Genomic DNA, 25,588 nt, shown 5'->3' with positions numbered 1-25,588 from the left:
TGTAAAATAAGTAGCCCTTCTAAAGGTTTTAAAGTCGTGTACATAACACTTTAACAGGTTTAGGGAAGGATATAAAGGTACTCAGGTTAGTATCCAGTTCCTTGGTCAGGGAAGCTCCCATCACTCTGTTACTTAGAGGAGTTATAGAGATTCAGTGTATGGGTATGAAGGGTTGGGGGTGGGGAGTCACTAACCATGTGACCTGAGCACCCTTGTTGGGCAGTGTGATGCAGTGTTGGCTGGTGGCTTCCACTAACAGCAAAGGTCATTTCATTTAGAGTATCTTCTTTAGGAAGAAACAAAAGAAGGAAAAGTTGGAACACTAAAGGAGATGAAAAGAGAAGTTGGCTTTTATGAAATTATAGGTGTTTGGTGGGATTCAGTAGTCGTGGAGAACCAGAGGCCCAGGACTGGCTCAAAGTGTTACAAATGAGTGTGGTCTTGGGGCTGGAAGCTGGACATGCAAACAAAAAGCTGTGGGGGTGCTTGGAGCCAGACCCTGGGTAGGGTTGGGCTTCTAGGAGTTTCCAAGGGCCTGGGTAGAGCAATGCCTCTGGCTGCTCTAAGTAGAGATGGTGAAGCAGGGGACATGTAGCATCTAAGTAGATTACTTGCAGGATTTCTGTGTGATATAATCATAATAGATACAGTCTAGTAGTTGCAGTTCATGCTTTCATTCTTATTTGGGAGGAGTAATGATTGCGTGTGTGTGTGGGGGGAGTAGTTTAATTCCCCCCCTTAATTTGCACAGACTAATAGGCAAGCCTGTTCTAATAACTGGTAGCAACATGATGAACTCATTCATCTCGTAGTGCTTTTTACTTCTTTGCCACCAGTTACTATTGCAGCAACAAATTAAAACCCTGAAGTTGGTTTTCTTTGGGAGTTAAATTATTGAAGAGGTGAATTATAAGACACATTCATTGTAATAGATGTAATGTACAATATTCTCCTGTAGAAATTATAGATGCATTATGAGGCCAGTCTCCAAAGTCCTTGTCCTGTCTTGTTACTATGGTAGCTCAGCCTGCAACAATTCCAGTGGAAGGGAGGAAAAAAAAAATAGACCTTTCATCACGTATTTATTAAACTCGTACTTCGGGTGCTGTTTGAGGAGCTAAGCATAAAAAGATTCCAAAATCCATAGTTCTTCCCCTCAAAGTGTTTATCGTCTAGTGAAAAAGCTATACCTCTGCTCTTGCCCCCTGATTTAAAATAAAGATTAATTACATATCCTCAGGGAATTGCTTAAAACAGAACTATGAACATATAGAGACAGAAGCATGTGATCTGTAATCTCTGTGGAAAGCTTCCATTTTCCAGCCCCTGGTCTAGGTGTATTTTTATGGCAAAATCTCAGAGGTATACAGAAGTAGGCATTTATTTAGCTCATTCAACTGAGGGAGAGTTGGAGCTCGCTGATCTAGGCTGGTCCTCCTGGACAGCTCTGCATCCTATGTCTTATCTTCTTCCTGGGACTGCTACCCTAAGCATGTTCCTTCCACGGAGGAAGGAGCTTAAGAACATCATCCTGTTTGCTGGATTCTGTTGGCCAGAGCAGGTCATAAGACCTAATCTAAGTCATGAGATAGAAAAATAACAGCCTTTTAGAGAAAGGAATTGAAAATTATCACATGAAAAGAACACAAAGAGCTGAAGAATTAGGACCAAGAACACAATCTCCTACAGGTATTGACTTAATCCTGGCAACAACTTCATAGGTGGATACACTTCTTAATTCCTTGCTCTCTTCCTCTTTTTTTTTTTTTTTCAGGGTCACATCTACGGCATAGGGAGATTCCCAGGCTAGGGGCCAAATGAGAGCTATAGCTGCTGGCCTCTGCCACAGCAATGCCAGGTCCAAACAGCATCTACGACCTACACCACAGCTCACAACAATGCCAGATCTTTAACCCATTGAGCAAGGCCAGGTATTGAACCTGTCTTTATGGATGCTAGTCAGATTCTTTTTTGCTGTGCCATGAGGGGAACTCCTCTTTTTACCTCCTTAAACTTAAGAGCAGTGTAATGGAGAACATCAGTAGCCAGAACGTACGGAGTCTATGGCTGGCTCTGTCACTTACTAGCTCTATGATTTTAGCACATGCTTAACCTATTTGTGCCTCCATTTCCTTATAAGTAAAATGGAGAAAACAATTTTATTGACTCTATTGAGTGTTGTGAGGAATGAATGAATTTGTGGGCAAGAATAGTGTTAGATATATAGTAAATGGCCTCTAAATTTTAGCTGTTGCTACCAAGTTGATAGCTAACATTGCTGGAAAGTCTAACTGGTCATGAAAGGATGTAACTCAGTGTCAGCAATAATGACAGAACAATTGATGTATTCAAACACATCTATTCCTGTTTTTGATCTTGAAACCGCCAGCTTATTTCTCTACATGCTATTTACAACTAGCTTTTTTTCATTAAACAATATTTTGGGAGTTCTCCATTGTGGCTCAGTGGAAAGAAACCGATGAGTATCCTTGAAGATACAGGTTTGATTCCTGGCCCCTCTCAGTGGGTTAATGATCTGGCATTGCCGTGAGCTGTGGTGTAGGTCACGTGTGAGGCTCGGATCTGGTGTTGCTGTGGCTGTAAAATAGACAGGCAGCTGTGGCTCCAATTCTACCCCTAGCCTGGGAACTTCCATATGCCACAGGTGTGGCCCTAAAAAGCAAAATATATGTGCATACATATGTATGTATATTGAAGACATCTTTATAGGTATTGTTACATTTTACAATAAACACAAAATATATAGCTTTTATTAAGGGCTAAATATTTAATAATAGGTCACTGACAAATTTCCATTTACCATCAGAAAGAGTTTTTAAGAAATGTTATTTAGTTCTGAAGAAAAGCTCTATTTGTGGAAAATGTTCTCCATCCAAATGTTAGATTGTTCTTTATTTTTCTTGGACTCAAATGGACCCATTATTCATAAATACATAATTTAGAAGTTTGAAAATTGCAGAAAAGGTTTAATATCCTAGAATCTTGCATGAAGGGTTTTGTATTGGAGGAGAAATTATTTGTTCTTTTGACAAAATACAGAAGAGGATATTTATTCAATTATAATTTATAGACCATCTGCTCTCATATTAAACTTGTAGTAGCATGGGGAACAGATGATTTAAAGCATTGTTTTTTTCTTCAAAGAGATAAACATCTAATGATTACAATGCAGCATGGTAGGTTCCAATAGTTACCCACCAAGTGTTCTAGGCATCTTATCTAAATGACAGGGAGGGGTTTCGGAAAAGCTAGGTGTGAAGCAAGCAGAAAGGCACTATGTAGGGTAGAAAGGACAAGGACTTGACAGGCAGAGCAGCATGTGCAAGTTTAGGGGCTTTGGCAATTAAATCATTGGGGATGGATAGAGCATTGAGTTGTTGAAATGGAGGTAGTGAGATGACTCAGAGAAATAGGCATGGGTCAGATCCTGAAAGACTTAGTCCTGAGGATTGTGAACTTTATTTGAAAACATTGGTCAGCAGTTGAAGATTTTTAATGCAATCTCATGTACATATGATCATCCTTTTAAGAGCTTTGTGGGAAATAGATTGGTGGAAAAGCAAAATTAGGAGACTCTGGCCTCCAGGAAGATACAAACTAAGGGAGTCAGACTTAAGACACTGACAAGAAATGGGAGAAAGAAGAATTCCAGAGATGTTAAGGATCTGGGTATAGAGAAACAATTACTCTGCACAAGATGCCTCCTTTCAGGATTTGGTATATTAAACAGGGTAATGACGTGCCATTTGGAGCTGCACATACCTTCCCATTGTTTTCTCTAGCTCCACAGAAAATATTTTAGATATTGGGCCAGAAGTGCTTGACACTATAAACCAAGGGTGGATGCATAGCATAGGTCATTTGAATTGAATGGTTGAAGATGCAGAGTTACTAGGTGATAAAACTGGCCCCAAGGTAAAGTGCTTTCACTTAATCAAATCTAGTCCATTAGAATCTTAGAATCTTAGCATTTGAAGGTAACCACATAAACCCATTATGCAGATGAGAATACAGAGATCCACAAGCTTTAAGGAGTTGTCGATGATAAAGTGGTCCTAAAATCCAAGTAGTTTAACTTAGCAGTAGCAAAGTGGAAATTAATGCATACTATTTTATTTGCAAGTTATCCTTGCTTTATTTTTTCTTGTCATCCTTGAATGGGTCCTTAATGATTTGTTCATATTTAGTTTCAACATTTTATCCCTACTCTTTTTTTCACTTGGGGTTTTTAGTTCCACTTGATAATTTTCTTTTAATGGGATAAATTTTTAGTTTTACCTTGTACTGTAAAAGAAATGGAGAGAAATTAAACTTTTTAAAAGAATAATTTTAGCCTTAAATGCATTCCACAGTAATTTGATATTGGAGTACTTTTAAATAAATTATAGTTAATTAAGCATGCAAATACACTAACTACTTTAAGTACCCAATTAGCTACCTTAACTGAAATAATTGTCCTGAATAGCACATTTTTTTAAAAGGCATTTTCCAAGGTATTACATAAATCTTTGTCTCTGGTGTGAAAAATGTAATTACTCTTGGAGGAAAGAATATGGTAGCAGGTGATTCTTTAGGAATACAAATGTTGCGTAGCATGAATTACTAGCTTCTCAAGACCCCAGTATCTTCATCTATTAAAGTGCCTGACCTAGAAATAAACACAGGTTCTCCACTTCTCTAAAGTCTTAGAACCATTCATCTATGAACTGTGATCTACAACTCATTTTGTCCACAGGATCCTATACTTCCTCCTAAGTCTGAATTCTCTTTTACCACCGTCTACACTCAGGCCCCTAATCCAGCCCTATTGCATCTCACAATTTTCTGTGTGCCATGAAATGGCTAACTACTTGGAGATTCGATTTCACTGTTTCAGAAAAATACCCTCAAATTCTGACCTGCAGACACATCCTCAAGGGGCTGCATGGCCAGTCTCTCTGGTTTTTGGTTTAGTTTTTTGTGTGTTCTAATTGAAATAACGTTCTAATGAAAGTTTTCTGGCTCATTAGGTTGGCCCCTCACAGCGGGGTACTGCCTCATGGTTTCTATGCCTGTGGTAGATTTTTAAAGTCACACCAAAGGCAGGATGACGAACACACCATCCCTGTATCCTCGCGGCTTTCATTTTGCTTCCATTCTTTTGTGTTACTGTGAATGTTCAAAATGCTTTCTCTCCTTGATACCGTCTAAAGTTACCCATTTTCCTCATACTCTTGAAAATTAAATACTACACAAAGCTTTAAATGTAATCAACACTCTCATTGTAAATTTTTATAATGTAGCAGTTTAGTTCCATTTGTTTGAAGAATCAACTTCTGGGCCATACATAAAATCTACCCATGTTGGCAGAGCCAAAAAAACTAAAAATCTTCAAAAAAAAAAAATGGACGCATGTTAAGAGTACTTGGCTGAGTTTCGGCAAATGTATGTACCAATTCTTTTTTTTTTTTTTTCAGGGGGCGGCACCTGTGGCACATCGAAGTTAGCAGGCCAGGGTCGAACCCACACACTGCAGTTGTAGCCTGTGCCACAGCTTCAGCAATGCCAGATCTTAACCCACTGCCACAAGGGAACTTACTCCATTTGGTTTTTAACATCCTCAAATTTAGTCACTATTGTTAGGTCAAATCATGTAATTACCAATAGGGATTAAACCTAATTTTTAATATTGCTGAATTTAGATTTTTTTGTAATGCTTGGAGCTCTTTTGCTTCTTATTGCTTCTTTCATTCTCTGTTGAATTTTATTTTTCCAGAAATATAACTTTAGCCTACTGCATATACAATTCTAGTTGTGAAGGTTCACTGTCTTTCAACACATTCAGGATACTTTTTTTGGCTGTCCTTTTCCATTGTTGGTGTAAGTCAACTGTCAGTCTAATTGTTATTCTTTTTAAGTAATTTATCCCTTTTCTTTGGCTGCTTTTAGGTCTCCTGTGGTTTCATATAATCATGCTGTTCTGAGTTTATTTTTATCTGTTCTGCTTAGGCTCTATTGAGCTTCCTGAGTTGGAAGAGAAAGATTTTTCCATCAACTCTGGGAAATTCCTGGTGCTTCAAGTGATTGCCTCTTTCTACATCTGCTTTTTGGCTAATATTAGGCCTCATTATTTTATACTTTGTATCTCTTAATCTTTATTTAAAATTAAAATCTATTTCTCTGTACTGCATTCTAGATAGTATTCTAAGTTATATATTGATGTTTTTATTTTGTCACGTCTGCTCATGGAGGCTTTAATTGGTGTATCTATATTTCCCTTTTTAGAAACTGTTTTTGGTAATGTCTTAAATCTTTGCCTTCTCTTACCTCTTTAGTTACTTTAAGCACATCTACTTAATATCTCTGTATTAGTTTCCTAGGGTTGTTTTAATAAAGTATCACAGACTGGTTGGCTTAAAGGACAAAAATTTGTGGTCAGTAGTCTGGAGGCTGGAAGTCCAAAACCCATGTGTCTGTTCCTTCTGAAAGCTATTTAGGGAGTCCCTGTTGCATACCTCTCTCCGAGCTGCTCTTGGTTTGCTGACAGTTTTAGTCATTTGTTGGTCATAGAAGCATCACTTTGTTCACATGGTCTTAGCCCTGTGTATATGCTTCTGTGTCCAAGTTTCCCCTTTTAGTGAGGAAACAAGTCATATTGGATTAGGGGCTCATCCTTTCCAGGAAAGCCATATCTTAACTAGTTACACCTGCTGTGACTGTTTCCAAATGTCACTTTGAGGTACTGGGAATTATAACAGCATATGAAAATTGGAGATGGGGGTGGAGGGAACACAGTTCAACTCAACAGGCCATTAAAATTATGGATCTAAAATTTGAGATCTTGGAATGTTAATTGTCGAGTTTTTATAACTGATGATAGATGGCTTGTTTTTATGCCTGCTGATAGATGGGTTTTGAAATTTTTAATATGAATTTGAATATTTTTTTCTTTTCTTTTTTTGTTTTTGGTCCTTTTAGGACTGCACCCACAGCATACGGAGGTTCCCACGCTAGAGGTCTAACTGTTGCAGCCGGCCTACACCACGGCTCATGGCAATACTGGATCCTTAACCCACTGAGCTAGGACAGGGATCAAAGCTGCAACTTCATGATTCTTACGCAGATTCGTTTGCTCTGTGCTATGGACAGGAACTCTGAATTTGAATATTCAATGAGGGGAAAACTGATTTTTCTCTGGGGTGATACAAGGCCTGAGTAGTTGAAGAGTCCTTCATGGCAGTGTTACATGTCCTTCTGCTATAGGCAGGTTTGGGATAGTACCATCTCAGGGCTATTTTTGTTGACCCTGTTATTTCTGGGCTTGAGTTTTCCTATACCACACATCTAGTGTAAATTTGTACTCCAAACTCTGGGGGAAGAATGAGAATTGAAGATTCTCTGAAGACTTTTTTTTTCCTGCCATTGAGGGCTGAGATAGAGAGCGGCTTCCTTGACTTCTGCCTGAGCTGTAGACCCAATATTATTTCATTAGGACTGCAGCTCTCAGAGGGACCAGGGCTAATTGAACATTTTCAGGGAATTCTCATTGTGGTAACAAACCCAACTAATATCCATGAGGATACAGGTTCCATCCCTGGTCCCACTCAATGGGTTAAGGATATGGAATTGCCATGAGCTGTGGTGTATGTCTCAGACATGGCTTGGATCTGACATTGCTGTGGTTGTGGTATAGGTTTGCATGTACAGCTCAGATTCCACCCCTAGCCTGGGGAACTTGCATGTGCCATGAGTGTGGCCCTAAAAAGACCCCCCCCAAAAATTCCTTTTTCAGGCCCACTGCCCTTCCTCAAGAAACCAAGGTTTCGTAATAGCTTCCATGGGCATGTAAAATGACCAACCCCAGCCATTTCTAGGACTCCAAAGCTGCCACTCTGGCTCTCAACTTTCTTTTCTTTCCTACCATCTAAGAATAATCATTGATTTTCTCAATCTTTAAAAAATCTCAAGCATAATTATAAATTATTTTTATCCCCACATTTGTTCATATCAGTAAAGGGAGGATTTCTTCAATGGTCTTTCTACATTTACTGGAAACAGAAGTCCTAATTCCTTATTAAAGAGTTGAAAACAAATATCCAAAAAGAATGAAGTGCCTTAGCTAAGGTCACATCATTGTTTAGTGTTCAGGTCTTTCGACTTCCTTTTTGGTGATCTTTTACCTTTTCTCTCTGATTATTCTTCCTTCGACTTCACTACCCTCACCTCACTTAAGCAATGCCCAGGGCTTTTGGTTGACATCTTTCCCCAGATTCTAGGCTACCTCCAAAGTATTCTGAATGCTAGAAACCTCAATAGTAAGTGGCTTGAACATGTAGGAATTGAATGCTTTTAATATCATGAGTGATTATTGTAGAAAAAAAAAATGTTAGCCTCTTTTCTAAAGTTTGACCAAATGCTAAGTAACACTGTGATTTCTGCATGGTCTAATTCTCCGTGGAGTTCTCTAGTACTTGAATACTAAATGACCCCGTGCTATTTTAAGGTATAAATTTTACATTTATTCAATTCTATATGATGTTTTTTTGAGCCCCAGGCAGATTGAGATAATTCCTTAATTGGAGTCTCACTTAATTGTCCTTGGAGACATCAGAGATTTTGCCACAGAGCTGGTGACCATCATGAAGCCAGCAAGAGTGGGATTTTGTAGGGAAAATCTTGCAAGACAAGTATGATTGAGAACTGGATTTATTGGAGTTGGTATCTCTTATTCTCCATGTAAAATAACGCATGTTTAAATTTCATTTTCCACTAGGCCAGATTGACTCCATATATCAAGACTCCTGTCAGTCTCTCAGATGTACTTGACACTAAAGACTCTCAAATGAAAATTCATACCACACGACAGTCAATTACAGTTGGGAATTAGTCTGTAAAATTAGTATTCAGATACTTTATAACATGTTTTTTCCCTTTATTTTTGGCTCTATCTTCAACATATGGGAGTTTTTAGTTTTTTAGGATGAACCTAAATAGAATTCTCCACTATGAACAAGGAGAGATGTAAGGAAAAGGGCAGACACAGCAACAGGAAGCTAGGCCCTTCATTAGGCAGAATAAGAGTGTCTACCAAAACAGAAGATCACCCCAGATTTTATAGTGCATGAGTTAGGGATCAAAGAATACCTAGAAGATTATCTTGGTTATTTTTTTGACAGTCAAGGACTGTGTGTGTGTGAGAGGGAGGGAGGGAGGGAGGTAGAGAGGGGTAGAGCACATGCTACAGGGCTTCAGTTCCTCTGATTGGTAAGCACCTTAATTTACATCCCCGTGAATGTGAGAAGAATCTTTCTGTGACATCTGCCATATCAAGTAAAGCTAGCATTGATCCAGATGATCTGTGATAACCTAAGCTCTCAACGTTTCATCACTGTTTGAAAAGGAAATTTTTCCTTGAAAAAGGAACACTAATCATTTCACTTTCTTGCACGTTTTGCTGTATCTTAAAAACCTACTGGAAAAACAGAAGTGACATTTTAAGATGTTATTAAGTATTAAGATAAATTACTTGCTGTTAACCTGTGAAGCAATCAAAACCTTAAGAATGTTCTCATATCTCAGTACATGCATAAAACATTATTGCTTTATTGATAAATAGCGTTAAGTATGAAATTACATCATTGCTCAGATTTGTTTGCTGCCCTTTTGAAGAGAAAATATATGGATATAAGGTCCCATGAATAAATCATACCTTGATTAACTAGAAGACTTGAGAAGGCTTTTAAGATAGGTTTCTTTCATGAAGACTTCAAAAGACCATTAGTGATTAAAAAGAAGTGACTAATTCATGAATATGCACCAATGGCAAATGAGACTACTAGTAACCATTCTTAAAGTTAATAGAGACCTCCTATGTGGTGTGAAAGTATTCTTGCTACTTACAGTACTTTACAATTTCAGCCATCTGGAATAATCCTAAGAAACGTTTACCACTAGGTTCTACATTACATTCAGAATTTGCTGTTTTAATGGATATCTTCCTTTTAAACTTTATTTCATTATTGGATATTTGGCATTTTGCCTTTCCTAAATTAAAGAGTCTTATCCAAATGCAAAGGAAATAGAAAAGCTTGCTCATCAGAACAGGGAAAGAGAAGCACTGTTAACTCATTTTGCATTATGGTCCCTATTTTTTTTTTTTTTTTGCTTCAAATTACCTTACATTCTCAAATAGGGTGTCGAAATATTTTGTAAGGTGCATATCTCTGCTCTTGTATTCTGATATTGTTCTCCTGTAGGAGCTAAATGATGGAAATACTTCAAGTGCCAACCATAACATTTAGGCTTTCTGTTAATTTTTTCTCTTTTGATATTTGAGTTATGAAATAAAAAAAATTGCTATTAGAACAAACATAACAGAATATTCATCTTAACCTAATTCACTTAGTGAAGTATGTGGAAAATATCCTGTGTAAATGTTGAGAAACCGATGAATCTCAGCTCATTGACTTTGAAATGGATGGAATTATTTTCCCCCACCTTTATTTCCTTGTTTTGTTTGCGCAGCAGTTTTACCACAAATTTATGATATTTTTGACTGAAGACAAAGATGAACAAAAATCCTGATAGCTGCCTTCCAAGGGCATATGATAGAGTAATAAACATTATGTAGAATGCTATAATAGATAGAATACATAGGGGCCATTGATGTCCAAAGAGGCAGTTAAAACACTTGATGGTCAGCAAAGTCTTTGCGAAGGAGAAAGAAATCCCAAGTTGAGTTTTGATAGGCTGCTCGAGTTAATGACAAATGATGAAATAGAATTCCAGTTTCAAGATGTAGGTGTGAAGTCAGAGGCATGAGACAGTGTGATACTTTTGGAGAAGTCCAAATACTGCATAGTTGAAATAAAGAATATAGGTGGGGAAGAGTGAGAGGAGATTAAATACTGTTACATTCATTACATTCAGCTAATGGTGCTTGACAAAGAGCAAATGAGGAAATGGTTAGTGTGCATTTTAGAAGCATAGCTCTGGTAGCAGCATGGGGAGGTTGTCAAGAGGGATTAGAAAGCCAATTGTGGAATTGAAAGCCAATGGAGGAACAGGGAAGACCAGAATCAAGGCTGCAACAGTGAGGTGACAGGAAGTAGGTTACTTAAAGGATATGAAGGAGGTAAATGGGGGAGGTCCATGTGACTGCCTGGATTGACAGTGGGGTAAGTGAGCTGGTAGAGTCAGGCTGATTGTCTCCTAATCCTAACTGGGCCAGATGAGAACATAGTGGAGCTGTTCACAAAAAGAGGTGTTAGTGCAGGGTTTAAGATGTCATCACTGACACGTGGAATCTAAAAAAAGGACACAATGAACTTCTTTGCAGAACAGATACTGACTCACAGACTTTGATAAACTTAGGGTTTTCAAAATGAGAGAGGTTGGGGGGTGGGAGGATGCACTGGGAGTTTGGGATGCAAATGCTATAGAATTTGGTTGTGATGATCGTTGTACAACTATAAATGTAATAAAATTGAGGAATAAAAGACAGGATCACAGTGAATTGGTCTTGAAGTTAAAGGTGTGAGTCTGATGTGTATATAGCACATCTAAGTAGATAAACTCAATAGCTGTTGAATTCATAGATGTGGAGCTCAGGAGCGCTCTGGGCTACAGATAACAGCTCTAAGAGTCTTCAGAATATTCTGTCTGGCCCAGGTATTAAACAGATGTGTTTTGAGAATAAGCAACATGGTTTTGGAAAAAATACATTGCTTTTCATAATTGTATGGTAGCTATAATTGACTGTGTACACTGGGCTAAGCATTTCATACCCATCCTTGCTACAATCCAATGGGACCTATAATTCCTAAGGCTTAAAGTCATTAACTTGTTCAGTGTCACATTCCTAATAAACTAGTGCTGGACCAAGAACTTGAATTTGAGTCAAACTATAAGACTATATTGTGGGCCACTGTGTCCTGTAACTTTAGATTTACCTATTTAGATAGTAAAAATTGTTTCTGCTAGGTAGCTTGGTATCTATATTTGATAGAGTTGGTCATTCAATAAATGTTAAATATTAAGATATCAGCAAATACTAGGTAAAATTCCATGGGAAAAAAAAAAAAGCAGATATCTCTTTGGAAGTAGAAATTAAAAAAAAAAAAAACAAAACTGTCCAGAAATCTAAATATAATGAACTTCCATTTGTACAGAATGGTTGACAAGGAGGGTGTCATTAATATTTTTATAGAATTCTTACAAAATATTCTAATCAGTTATGATTCTCACAGCAGGCCAGTGAAACAGATACTCTTCTCATTTTATACTTTAAGGCACATCAAGTAGTTGCTTCCCCTTTCTCATATTAATACAACCTTGGCATTAAAAAAATTCTCTTACATTGATATGTTGGAACAGCATATCAAAGAAATAATACCCAGTCAAATTGTTACATAAGTTTTAATCTCCTAAAATCTCCCAGGTGATCAATTTTTCTTTTCCTTATAAGAATGATGATTTTCTTTTCACAGAGACCGAAAACTTAATTAAACTTTAGTTGCTGTTTAGCCAAACTACAACACAATTTCATTGAGAAATAATGAATCATATTCATATACTCAACAGCATTAGGAAATGAGAACATATTACACATTACTTTAGGAAAAGTAATTTTTATGATGGAAAAGCAATCCTCCAAAGGAGGTTACATAAAGAAAAATTAAGTGTAACACTTATTTGTTTGACTATTTAAAAACTTTTTTCTCAAGTCAGTATCATCCTAACAGCCCATTTACAAATGGGTATTAGTAATAAGAGAGTTGGCCAAATGGCCCATCAATCCATACAAACAGCTATAGCCTGAGAGAAGGGTAACATTTTGAATACTCACTCTGAATTTCCCACAGATTTGCATAAAACTGCCACCAGTGGAATGATGTGTGTTTCTTGCTCACACAAGAACCAGGTCACCTAAAAAGTTTCATATAGGAGTATCCTTAAGTTCCATATTTCTATTTAGGCAAGTCACTGCTCTAGTAAAAGATGTACTGCACTGTTTGGAAAAAAACATTGTAACATTATATAAGACAGATGAAAGGGATATTTTTAATATACTTTGCCTACTTAATTCGGAATTATTTATAGAGATTATAAATGATGTTAAATTGCAGAAAGACATAACTGAACTATATTCAGTAGAATTCAGAGGTTCTGGCTCACAACAAGAACGTGACTAGTTAAAAAAAAAAAAAGGTGTCTTTTCCCATCAAAGTGAAAAGGACTTAAAGATAAGCACTTTAAAGATGGTTTCCCTTTGATTTACTAATTGTATTGGAAAGGAGCATGACAGGAAATGGCAGAATGAGAGTTCAAGGTTATTTTGGGTTTTGCGTAAAGTGACATGAGTGCTTTGGAATAAAAGTGCCAGTCTTTTACTCTGTGCCTGGAGTGACTTTATTCATTGAGGAAGGGTCTCCTTGAGATGAAAGTAATGCTCAGAAGTAGTAGAATTAGAATTGAGATTTTTTAAAGAGATCAAAGAATTGCCTTATTATAAAGGGGCTAACATGAGGAACCAGCCCTATTGTCCATTTGCTTCAGAATCTTAGGACTGCAAAGATTTAGTTCGGTTGAACTGACTCTTTATTGATTGTCACATGTACAGTTTAAGGGGCTCTGATACAAATATGGGTGGCAACCAGCTAGGTTAAGGTCAGTGCATGTCCTCAAGGATTTTATATTCTAGTTGAATAAGGGCAGAAGTAAAATAATATAAAACCACAGGAGAAATTTCTTAAGATTTAAAAACTTAATGTTGCACAGAGGATGGAGAGATTTCATTTAACCTGGAGAACATAGAAAGGTTTTCTGGAGAGAAGGAGCTTTTGAGACCAGTCTTGATAAATGGGTAGGATCTGAAAAGGAGAGTTAGACTGGGTAAAGTCTAAACAAAGCTTATAGTCTGCAATGAATTGGGAGGGTTGAGAATGCTCGGTATAGATTTTGATTGGATTGTAGGTTATTTGGAGAACAGTGAGAGGCAAGGTGGGGAAGGTATATTGGGGATTCATTTATGGGGGAATAAAAGTGCACAGGTGAGGGGAACAGGCAAAGGAGCCCTGATGGCTCTTGACAGGTGGTTGCTTCAGCACCGAGGTATGGGTGTCTGGTAGGTTGATATAAATCCATAGTCTGCTCTTTATGTAATGCATTTCCTTGAGCAAGATTAAATTCCTTGAAACATTTATCTGTCTCTCTACAATAAAAATTAGATTTTTTTTGTTTGTTTTTTGTTTTTGTGCCTACCTCCAGGAGTAATGAGAATCTGATAATGATGTTTTCATTGTCCAAAGTAGATGATCATTAAATTTTTATGACTGATGTTGTTATTGGCATTGTGATTAAGAAAGATTTATCTAATAGCAGTATGTATAGTAGATTTGAATAGGGAGATACTGATAATGGAAAGATCAGCAGGGAAGCTAGGCAGAGAGAAACAATGAGAAAATTGACAGGACAGAGCAGCAGGTTTTTTTATATCATGAAAAGAAAGTCAAGGTTGATGATAACATTTGGTCCTACTTTAGAAGGAAACATTAGAAAGTCATGAAGGTTTTCCTTATGGAGTAGATAAAGTAGATTTATGGTGTCCTGAGTTTGTGATCTAGATAAGTCATTTACATATGTTTAAAGGTAGTTAGAAATGCAGGTCTTAAGCTTAGATGAGAAGCTAAGGCTAGTAAAGTGAGCTTGGGAATCATCAGCTGAGAGGTGCTCATTTAGGATTTGGTAGGGAATGAAAAAGCAAGGGCTGCTTTGTAAACACAGCAGAAGGCAGAGGATGTAATCTTGAGGATCATCTTCATGTGGAGACCAGGAGAAGGATGAGGCACCATCAAGAAAGATGGAGAGAGGACAGTTCCCACTGTGGTGCAGAGGAAATGAATCTGACTAGCATCCATGAGAATGTAGGTTTGGTCCCTAGCCTTGCTCAGTGGGTTAAGGATTCGGCGTTGCCGTGAGCTGTGGTGTAGGTCACAGATGAGGCTCAGATCTCTCGTTGTTGTGGCTGTAGCATAGGCCAATGGCTCCAGCTCTCATTTGACCCCTAGCCTTGGTACTTCCATATGCCCTGAGTGTGGCCTTAAAAACCAAAGAAAAAAACTGAGATTATCCTGCTATGTAACAGCCTTGTGAGAACCAGTCAGCCAAATACTAAGTTCCAAGAAAGAGATGGCCACTGAAGATACAGGAACCTCAGAATGAGGATTCTGAAAAGCTTCCCCTAAATTTAGTGAAAAGGAGGTCTTTGAAATAGCAATGATAAAAAGTATTGGGAGTAGAGTCAGGTTGTAGGAGATTTAGGAATTAATAGAAAATTGAGAATGGACTGCTAAAAAGCTGAATAGCAAGGTTAAAACAAACAAACAAACAACAACAACAACAACAAAAAACAGGGCTTGAGCCTGAGAAGATACAAAGAATAAAGGAAGGTAGTTTAAAAATCTGTGTGTGGGCAAAGGGTTGAGGGATTAGTATAGCATTTGTGTGTGTTCTTAGGCAGATTGGAGAAGACAGAGCTGAAGAGAAACATTTCCTTTGCAGGGACTCTGGGAATGGAATTCAGACTCTAAGTTGAACTGTGAGATGTTGTGGCTGGTCCAGAATGACATCTCAGATTTTTAAGATTTTTCTCAGAAGCTTAGGCTTCTCAAAGCCCCCAAGTATAATAAGGCTGAGTAAGTGAGTGATTCCATGTTTCAATAGTAAAACTATGAAGGAAACAGCAACATGTGCTCTCAGAGGAAAAAAAAAAAAAGGCAAGGAGATGAGGATTTAGACAGACAGGGGTTGAAATTCCTACCATTTAATACCTATGTAATCTTAAACAAGTTTAAGATTGGAAACTTGAATTTCCTCACAAAAAGAATTTACAGAGTCGTGTCTATCTTCTAGAATAAACAGTTGCTAAATTTAGTGTTTAGTCATAATATGCAAGTCATTATATACTCAGTTAGATATCAATATGTACAATTAATATTTTATAGTTGTGCTATAAATACTGTTAATTTTTTTTCCTAATGGCAAAATTACTCCATCATCCACTTAAGTAATAATTTAACAAATGCTTTGCAGGTAAACTTAGATAACTACTGTATAATTCTAACAGTAATTGATCTTCCTTAACTGTAATCAGGAATTAATTTAAGATGCTGACCTAATGTGTATATTATGCAATAAAATGATTAATTCAATGTAAAAAACTCCCCTCTCATTAGTGAGGTCATATTAATGATTACCTTTTAATGTCTTGCTCTATCATCTTAATTTTACATATTTGCAGTAATGACGGCCTGATCAAAGCCCAGGCATCCTTCATAGGAGTCTGATGGAGAGTGGTTTACCCTTGTCCTGAGTTAGACTCTTGTTAAGGGGTTCCAGGAGACTTTTCAGACAGCCAATAGTGTTTACATGTAGTATCCAGTGGTATTTTTAAAATATTTCTTCATCTCGAATTGAAAAGAACATCTTGAATTGGAAAGAACATTCAATAGCCTATTTTGAATATCCATATAATGGTAGCCATTAAATGCCTATCCTTTCCACTCCTCTCAGTAGTAGAATTCTCAAGCAAAATCCCTGGGTAGTAAACTGGTTCATAATTTTTATGAAGGCATCTGAGTCAGGCACAATCTAAAAATAATCTCTAAAACCGAGGGCATCTGACATTGTGTAGGGCCACTTGAAGCTACAGTGGTCTGGTGAAAATTATCATATTTCCCATACTTCTAAGATGCTATGTTGCTTTTCTCTCTTCAAAAAAGTGACATATTACCCTATAGTGGATACTAACAATCTCTTCTAAGGCCAGACTTAAAGAAAATGAGTTTAGGGTATTAGGTAGGATTTTCCTGAGACTTGATGAAAATTTCCTAATATAAAGCAGAGATTCTTCTCCTCCTCCTCATTCTCATCCCCCCCCCCCTTTTTTTTTTAAATGGGCAGAGTCTATACTCTACATGGAAGCTTAACCCAGAAATTTAATACACAAAACTGATGGAGGTGACAGTGATCTGCTAAGGGTTGGGGCCTCTTTGCCTGCTGTTTTACTCCAGTAACAGCTGCTATAACCAAATACTAGACTGAGTAGCTTATAAACAACATAAATTCATTTCTCACCATTTGGGAGGCTGGAAGTCCATGAACAGCATTCCAGCAAGATTGGGTGAGCAGCCTCTTCGAGGAGGCAGACTCCTTGCTATTTTCTCACATAATAGAAGGAACAAGCACCTTGTTTATAAGGGCACTTGGCTGTGTTTTTTCAACATCACCAAGCAAGTAACTCATTCTGACACTCTTTACCCACTGACAGCATCAGATCTCACAGGTTAAGGTCTTAAGAGGACCTTAAGCTCTTAAGAGGACCTTAACCTGTGAGGTCCGCAAGACAGCCTTCTCCTTAGTCACCAGCTGTAAACCTAGGATGCTACCTACGCTTCTAACTGAAACGGGAGGGGCCCATGATCTCTATTCCCTGAATTTTAATTGATTTGCTACAGTGGCTCACAGAACTCAAACATTTACCTATGTTTACCAATTTATTGTAAAGGATATTGTAAGGGACATACATAAACAGCCAAATGGAGAAGTGTAGGATTCCAGAAGAAGTCCCAGAAGTCTGGAAGTCCCACCTTCCAGGAAAAGGTGGATTCCAGAAGGGTCTCAAGCACAGGAGCTCCTGCCCCCATGGAATTGGGGTGTGCCACCCCCCTAGCACATGGATGCATCCCCCAACATGGAACCTCATCAACCCTTAGTGTCAAGTTTTTATATAGCCCCTCCTCCCCCTTCCCAGAAGACAAAGGGTGTGACTGAAAGCTCCAGCCCTCTAATCACTTGGTGTTTGTGGTGACCAACCCTGTCCTGAGGCTTCCTAGGATTCTCACCCTAAGTCACTGCATTAGCATAACTCAGGTGTTCTCAAAAGTGGCTCCTTATGAATAACACAGGATACTCCTGTCATTCAAAAAAATTCCCAAGGGTTTTAGGAGCTCTGCCAGGAACTGGAGACACAGACTGTCTTATACACAGGAGCTGATCACATTCACAAATCTTCACCCTCATGACATAATCACCTCTCAGAGGGCCCACAACCTAATATGATCACCTTGGTGGTGAGAATTGGAACTTAATTTTGGAGGAACACAAAGGTTCAAGCCATAGCACTTGCCTTCTGGGCTTTAAACTCTGATGGTAATGACAGTGTTTGGGAAGTCAGTAAAACTTAAGTTTTTTTCTCATGGTCTATTTTCTATGAGATCACATACCAGGATTAAGTCATCAGTATTTTTACAGGCAGAGAGTAGGGAGGAAGATGTGATAAACAAAGTGAAAAGGTGGGAGGGCATTAGTTTGAGCAACAGGAGGGTAGTCAGAAGCTTTCTGATCCCTAAAGACTGGGCTGAAGCAAAGAATAAGGGAGGCAGATCATAATCTTTATTGAAATCATACATGTTACCAAGAATACCAGTTATAACTTTATCTTCGTAACATTGCTCGGAGGTGGTCATCTGTTTTGTTGATTGAGAAGTTAAGGCTCAGGGAGTTTAATAACTTGTTCATTATGGGTAAGTGGCAGAGCTTATATGTGAACTTAACTCTGTTTAACTCCTGGCCTAAGCTATTTGCACTACATTGTGCTAAATTGGAGAAGTAGGCCAAAGCTCAGAGAGTAGGAGGAATTTTCTGACTCTGATGATCTCTATTTATATCTCAGTTTTGTCTGGGGCTGTCTTGAGAAGTTGGGCCTCCTGCAAGGGAGTGCAGGTGTTACCAGCTAGTATCAGGGTAATAGAAAAAGCTGCCTCCCTGTTCCAGGCTGTCAAGCCTGGGCTGGAGTTTACTCCTCTCATTGCCTGACCCTGCCCAGACTCCAGAGAGAGGAGTGAAGGGCTCCCTGTGAAATTCTTAGGGCTCATTTAACTGTCAACGCATGCTGTTCTTTCAATGTCCTCACCGTGACTCAGTACAACCTGGGACCATAAGATAAACCTTTACAGTTAAAAAAAAATTAATAAAGAATACTCTCATCTTATGGAAATTCAGATTCATGGGATGGAATCTTAGAGCTAGAAGTACTTTCACAAGTTCTTACCTGCTGGGGTCATAGCCCAGGAAGCAGTCATCTTCTCTGGGCTAGGCAGTCTGGGGATGGAGCGGGGCTCTGATCTCATCTACTCTCTGGGGTGGGGAGGACAGCAAGGATGCAGATGTGGCTGTAGTGTACTGGCCACAGACACTGGGTTGGGATCAGGGGTTTAGACTGAGGAAGAACCTAGTAAGAGAAAGGTGGGCCCAGGACGGGGACTTAGGATATTAGACAATTTACCAAGGGATTTGGGGCTATGGAACAGGGCTGGGGTCTAGGTACAAATTCTAGAATATAGCAGGGTCTAAGTTTTTTGAAAGACAAGGGTCTAGTTAAGAGTATTGCAGACAAAGCCTGGGAAAACAGCAAATATGGCTCATTATTGAGTGTTTGAGTTTGTTTCCTGAGTTCCTGACCACTGGTTTTCAACAATGAAGGAGAACAAGTGGTTGGGCTTAGTTTCCTGTTTGCTGAGCCTGGCAGGACCTAATGTGTCTTCTTTAGAGGGTGAAGGAGCCGGTGGAATTATATTCACATCCTACCTCTAATATTTAATATTGACTTGGCCAGATATTTAACATCTCTTCTGTTTCCTTTATGTGTAGAAACAGAAGAATCACAGCATGTGTTTTGGAGGGCTGTTGAGAAGATGAGATAACACTGGCAAAATGCTTAGAACACATAGTGCTATATATATATACACTTTCATTTATCAATATAACTTATGATGCTCATTAAGGTTAACATTACCTAGTTCAACTGCTAGATTGAGATAACTAATAATACTTGTGCATATGATAGGGTAGTAAACCAAATTCATTTAATAAATGGTGAAGACATAACATGTGCCTCACTCCTGTGTCTTGGGCAGACTTTGCTAAGACATTCCTCCTTAACAAACCTAGGTGTGGCTTCGGAAATATTCTCCCTATAGAAGTCTAGGTCATCCTTGCCAATCAATTGGGGCTAGAAATCTTCTTGATGTTTCTCCTCTGATCTAGTCTATGCATTCCCTCACAGACCTCTTACAAATGAACAGCTAGCTTTTTCACAAACCTTTTACTGCCAGTGAACTTACTGCCTTCTCAAGTCATCCATTTCATAGTTAGATACCCCCAGTTAGTCGATAGGGACCAATAGCCACTTCTTAATATACGGAATCAAAATTTTTAAAAATTCAGTTTATCTCAAAGTCTCAAAGAGATTTGCCTTTGAGATGGGGTCACATCTCACGTACAAGTTTCCTATGAGCAACCATCAGCTTGTACATTCATACTTACCAATATTCAAAGAAGTTGGTCAGATATTTCTTTATAGGTGTTAATTTGCATTTAGCAGCTGGCTTTCAATAAAAAGTTCAGTGTTCTTGCAGATATGACTTTGACATTTATTCTTGGCAAGATAAACACTGTTGTAATACTTTTTTAAACAATATCACACATGCAAAAGTAGCAGCAGACAAAAAAATGAACTGATGCAACTTTCTAAAGCATATTTTTGAATGACTGTACTCTGATTATGAATTTCTAATTTAATCATTAGTTTCTTTTACTTCTAAAAAAAAAAATACCCGAAATGACAAAAACAAAAAACAAAAACAAACAAAAAAACCCCCAGAAAATAACTGAAAACCAAAGCCAAAACTTTAAATATGACAGGCAGGTTTGAATATTTTACTGGGAAAATTAAGGGCCAGTGTCTTCATTATGGATTATCCAGTTTTTATCAGTTTAATTTAGATAAAATTGTTAATACTTCAGAGGAATGAAAAGCAAAAAGACACTGATCAAATTTTGCTGCTGTTGACACAGCACTTCCTACAGACACTAGATATGCTCCTTCAGTATTTTAAAGAGAGAATAGGTGAAAAGCCTTTTTTTTTTTTCCTTGTTTCTGTTAATCTCTTCAGGCCCAGTGTAAAAGCAGTTTCCACTAGTCAGTCGCCAGTCTAGTTCTATTCCTTGTTTGACTATTCCCCAGACAAGTCTGTCTTTACATGACAGAAAAAAATCCAGCTGATTTAGCCTTTTCAATAGAAATATATGTAGAAGGTTTTTACTGATATTTAGATAGCAATAACTTGCGGTGCTATATATATATTTTTTGCAAACTAATAGATGAAATGATTAATAACAATACTAAGCATTTATTACACATCTGTTATGTGTCAGGTGATTAAATACTTATTTCTAATTATTTTAACCCACCTAAAGGGTAATTTGTATAATCTTGATTTCTATTGAACAGGACTCAGAGGATTGAAGCCACTTGCCCAACCCTTCTCTATTACATGGTAGAGCTGCCTAGTACTGTGAAAACCCCTTCCCCTCCCACTGAACCATTCCAACTCTTAACCAAATTGAAAGTGTTTATTGATTATATGGACTTGAAAGAGGAGAGGCAAATCAGGTCCCCAAAGGCTACGTTTTGCGTGGGAGTCACACCTGCAGCACATCTGATGGCACATGCCATATACACTAGGAAAAAAAAAAAAAAAACGTTAAAAGGAAGAAAACTATAAAATTTGTTCAAAACCACCTAAGTGCTGAGATTCATCATTTTTTTCCAAGTCTGAGATCTAAAACAGGCCACAAGTAATCTTACGACTCCTCAGGAGGGTTGTTATTCTTCTTCATCTCTTCATTTTACAGCTAGTTGTCTGTGGTTTTATTACAGCTTTAATTGGCTGGAGCCTTTAATTATGGTTAGGTGAATCCATTTGTATGAAATAACAAGCATAAACTTTCTTTCACTTTCAAAAGTGAACATTTGTGCAAATTCAGATTGTCTTTTATTTGGCTAGTGTATTTATCTTTCTCTTTAGTCTCCTATTTCTATGTAATTTGTGTCTTTCAGAATTCATATTATAGCTGTGGAATGTGACAGGAAGGAGGCACAAGGTCATTTCATTATTCTTTGAATCAATTACAGGCACATCACTTTCTTGGTTAAAAAAAAATCTGTGTGATAACTTGCAATTTATTCTTGAATCTTTAAATGTCGTCTTTTCTGATGACATTCCAATAGCTGCTTGATTCAGCATATATGCTAAAGCAGATAGCAAACTTCTTATTGAGTGTTCTATATTTTCCTTTATATATATTAAAAGAACATGTTTCCCTACTTCTGGGAAGATGGCATCAATAGCAGCTTATTTTTTGGACCTTCTTGATTCCCTATGTAAAAACGGGGACTAGAATGCAAAAGCAAAAAGCCATGTTCAACATTTGGTAGCACCTTAACTCTAAAACCCTCAAAGTACAAGCAGATGGAGACCAATAAGAGCCACAAAATCCTGTGTGCTGTTGGCATTTGTGCGGTGGAAATGGAAGAAACCAATGCAGACACACAGATAGGCCCTCTTTGACACTCCCCTCCCCCACCACATACACTTTGAGTTGTCCTGCTGGAGGAGTGTGGTTAAAGTTGGTAATTTCTTCACATCTACTTTACTTGTGGACTCATATCTGGGGGCAGCCCCAGCCAATGACTGAGCAAGACTGTGGCAAAGGGTCTAGGCTCCTCCACGGGAAATTAGCACCTCTAATACAAAAGGCAGGCTACTGATCTAGATTGTGGTTTGGTGGTTTTTCTTGCCCACTTTTGCTCCTTCTCCTTTCCTTTCAGAATGGTAGATTTTGTATTCCTAATTCATTCTCAATGTCTGCTTCTGAGAAGACTCTGACACAGCAGGGCCACAATTGTTCTGAGAAAGCAGGCAGTGAAGGGGGGTGGTAGCGGGTAGCCCTTGGTACAAAGTGGACCAGTTGCTTCCTTGGTGGTGGTGTGGGAGAATATTTCAATGGCTGTGACTTGAAGGGGCAGAGATGCAGGCTTTCAAAGTGTAAAGGGAAAACAATGTACACATACATAATGGAATTGGCTGGTGGTTATTGTTACATTGATGGTCCACAAAGGATTAATGAAACACCGAGAATGGTTAACAAACAATTAAAAACTAAGGAGAGAGTCCAGAGGGCATCTTTGGTAGAACTTAAAAGGAGGCCTGTATCTTCTTTAATAGTAGGAATGCAGAAAATCAACTGGAAACCAAACCATTCCCTTAGAGAAAGACACCCTGCCCCTCAGGGCCTCAAGACTCCTCCTTAGGAGCTCTTCCTCCTTGTACTTCTGGCTGCCAGATCAACAGCCAGGATTAACTTCCAGCCTAACCTGCTAGGGACATGCTGGGCCTGATAAGGGAGGAATGGGGCTAGACCCCAAAAGCACCAGCATGTACCAGAAGAAGCTATTAGAAAACCTGTGGGACTGGATTGGAGGCCTCTGGACCAAGGGAACCACAATAGAAGACTGAATTAAGGGAGATTTTACTGACCTCTGAGGAACTTTTTTTAGCCCGTGAGATGTAATACCATGACAAGGACCTCAGAAGATGGTGCAAACTCACTGTGGGGAGGTCTCCTAGAACCCCAGAAACAGTGCTTATCCATACTGCGAGAAGTTGTAATGCCTGAATCTCTATGGCAGGGAACAGAGCAGGGACTTAAAATGTTTGTTTTGGAGTGGTTATAAGATGTGAGGCCAGAAGACCTGCTGAAAGATTCACCAAGGCCATCAAGAATGTGATAATGAGAAATTCAGCTGTGGCTCTCCTCTGGAAGTAGGGCTGATAGTAGAAGACAGCGTGACTGAGGCAGCCTGCTGATAGGCATGGGATAATGGGGCTCTGAAGTTAACAGAGGCCTGGTGGTGGCACTTAGCCTCCAAGTGTCATCAAGGGGCCTCCACATGGGCTTTCCCTGCAGAGAACTGCCAAGATGGTCAAATAGACACGTCATTCTCAGGGGGACAAAAAAGATGGACAGCCAACAGGGTCCATCTCTGTTGAATATAGATAATGGCAAAGACAGGGATGGGCAGGCAACTGAGAACAATTTCCCCAATTAAAAACAAACAAACAACCTGATCTCTATCTAGTTTCCAGACCTGAACCGCTTTGTAGACTTAGACTTCATGACTGAAGTGGCAGCTAGGTCAGCAAGAGGAAGGACTCTGAAACACCTAGACAAGTACATACTGCAATCATTGTCCAGCCTTTCCCCACAGGACCCAAGGGCCATGGGTTCTAAGTCTCAGAAAATATTGAGGCACTTAAAAACCTCTTAGTAATATTTAAAAGCTACATGCCCCACACAGGTGAAATCTAAGCCTTGTACAGATCTTTGCATTTTGGCTTTAGACTGGTTGGTTCTATAACAAAAATAGAATAGTTCATTGATTGAATGGACTGTTCCTACGACTCACTTCTCTGATGTTGTGAAAAAACATAACCATTTTTAGTATGCAACTTTTTACAACGAGATGTAATTCTTCACTAGTGGGAGTTTCTCTTGTCCTGCTTATTTTCCTCTGCCTTTTATCTTCATACTGAATCTACAGAAAGCTCCAGAAGCAGATTTATGCCCATCCAGTTCTTAACACATTTCAAGATGGAGCAAAACACTGTCAGAAGCCTTAGTCTCAAACCAGTATCTGGTGGGCCAGGGAGAGACCTGAGGTCTGTGGAGCTTCAAAACTCAGTATTTCCCAAGGTTTTCTAATTTCTCTTTAGCCCAGCCCTACGATGAAAATCCTTTTTAAAATCCCATTATATTTGCACAGTAAGCCTGATTAGTTTTTCCAGGCTCTCTGATGGGTTGGAGTCCTAATTTGGATTTTTGTAGTCCAGTTCTTGCTGGCCACTCTTCATCCTCCTCCTCATTTTATGGGTGAAAGAGTGGATTATGTTTCTTCCACCCAAATCTGTCTCAGTAGCAATGTCCATTCCTTCATCCAGAACCAGCAGCCCCTCTACCTTTCCAATAACTCGAACTCCTCTACCCCTCTTAACCCTGCACCAGACACTGCTCACCTGCTTGTTGCTTCAGCCTGGTGAATCTTTAGGATTCTATGCCTAGAACTTCCAATTAGCATTTTTGGATTCCATTGTTTTCTTCACATTTGGGCCTGCCTCTAGTATATCTCATGCGATAGTCTGGTATTTGTGTGATAGAGTAATAGGAAACAAAAACTTGCTATTTATCTATATTAACTTTGTTTACTGGTCTCTGTATGAATAACAAGAGAGTATTTGTCTTTTTATTTTCATCCTGTGGTGAAATCTAGTTTTTGTACTGAATTTGGGGTGTTTCCTCATGTTAAGAACTGTGAAGTTGCTGAGATTTTTACCCTACTTGCAAGCTAACACATCTGCTTGCTATAGTTTCATCAAAACTAGCAGAAGATATGAGACTCCCAGGTCAGACGGAGGGCTCTATTACCACAACAGTGAGTGGACTGGGCATCACGTTCGCTTCAGTTCCCCTCCCCACACCCGGGTCCCATGGAGGTCACATGGAGAGACCCGGGTGAGGACTCCTCAGTTAGGGTATCTACGTCTTTTATAATGGGCAGTTAAGCCTTCCTGTCTTTTGACCCAGAGGAAGAAATTATCTTGATTGTATGGGACCATGAAGAAACTTG

Source organism: Phacochoerus africanus, chromosome 16, assembly GCF_016906955.1.
Source record: "Phacochoerus africanus isolate WHEZ1 chromosome 16, ROS_Pafr_v1, whole genome shotgun sequence".
Lineage (NCBI taxonomy): Eukaryota > Metazoa > Chordata > Mammalia > Artiodactyla > Suidae > Phacochoerus > Phacochoerus africanus.
The sequence above is the reverse complement of the archived record's forward strand: the minus strand, read 5'-3'. Positions refer to the sequence as shown.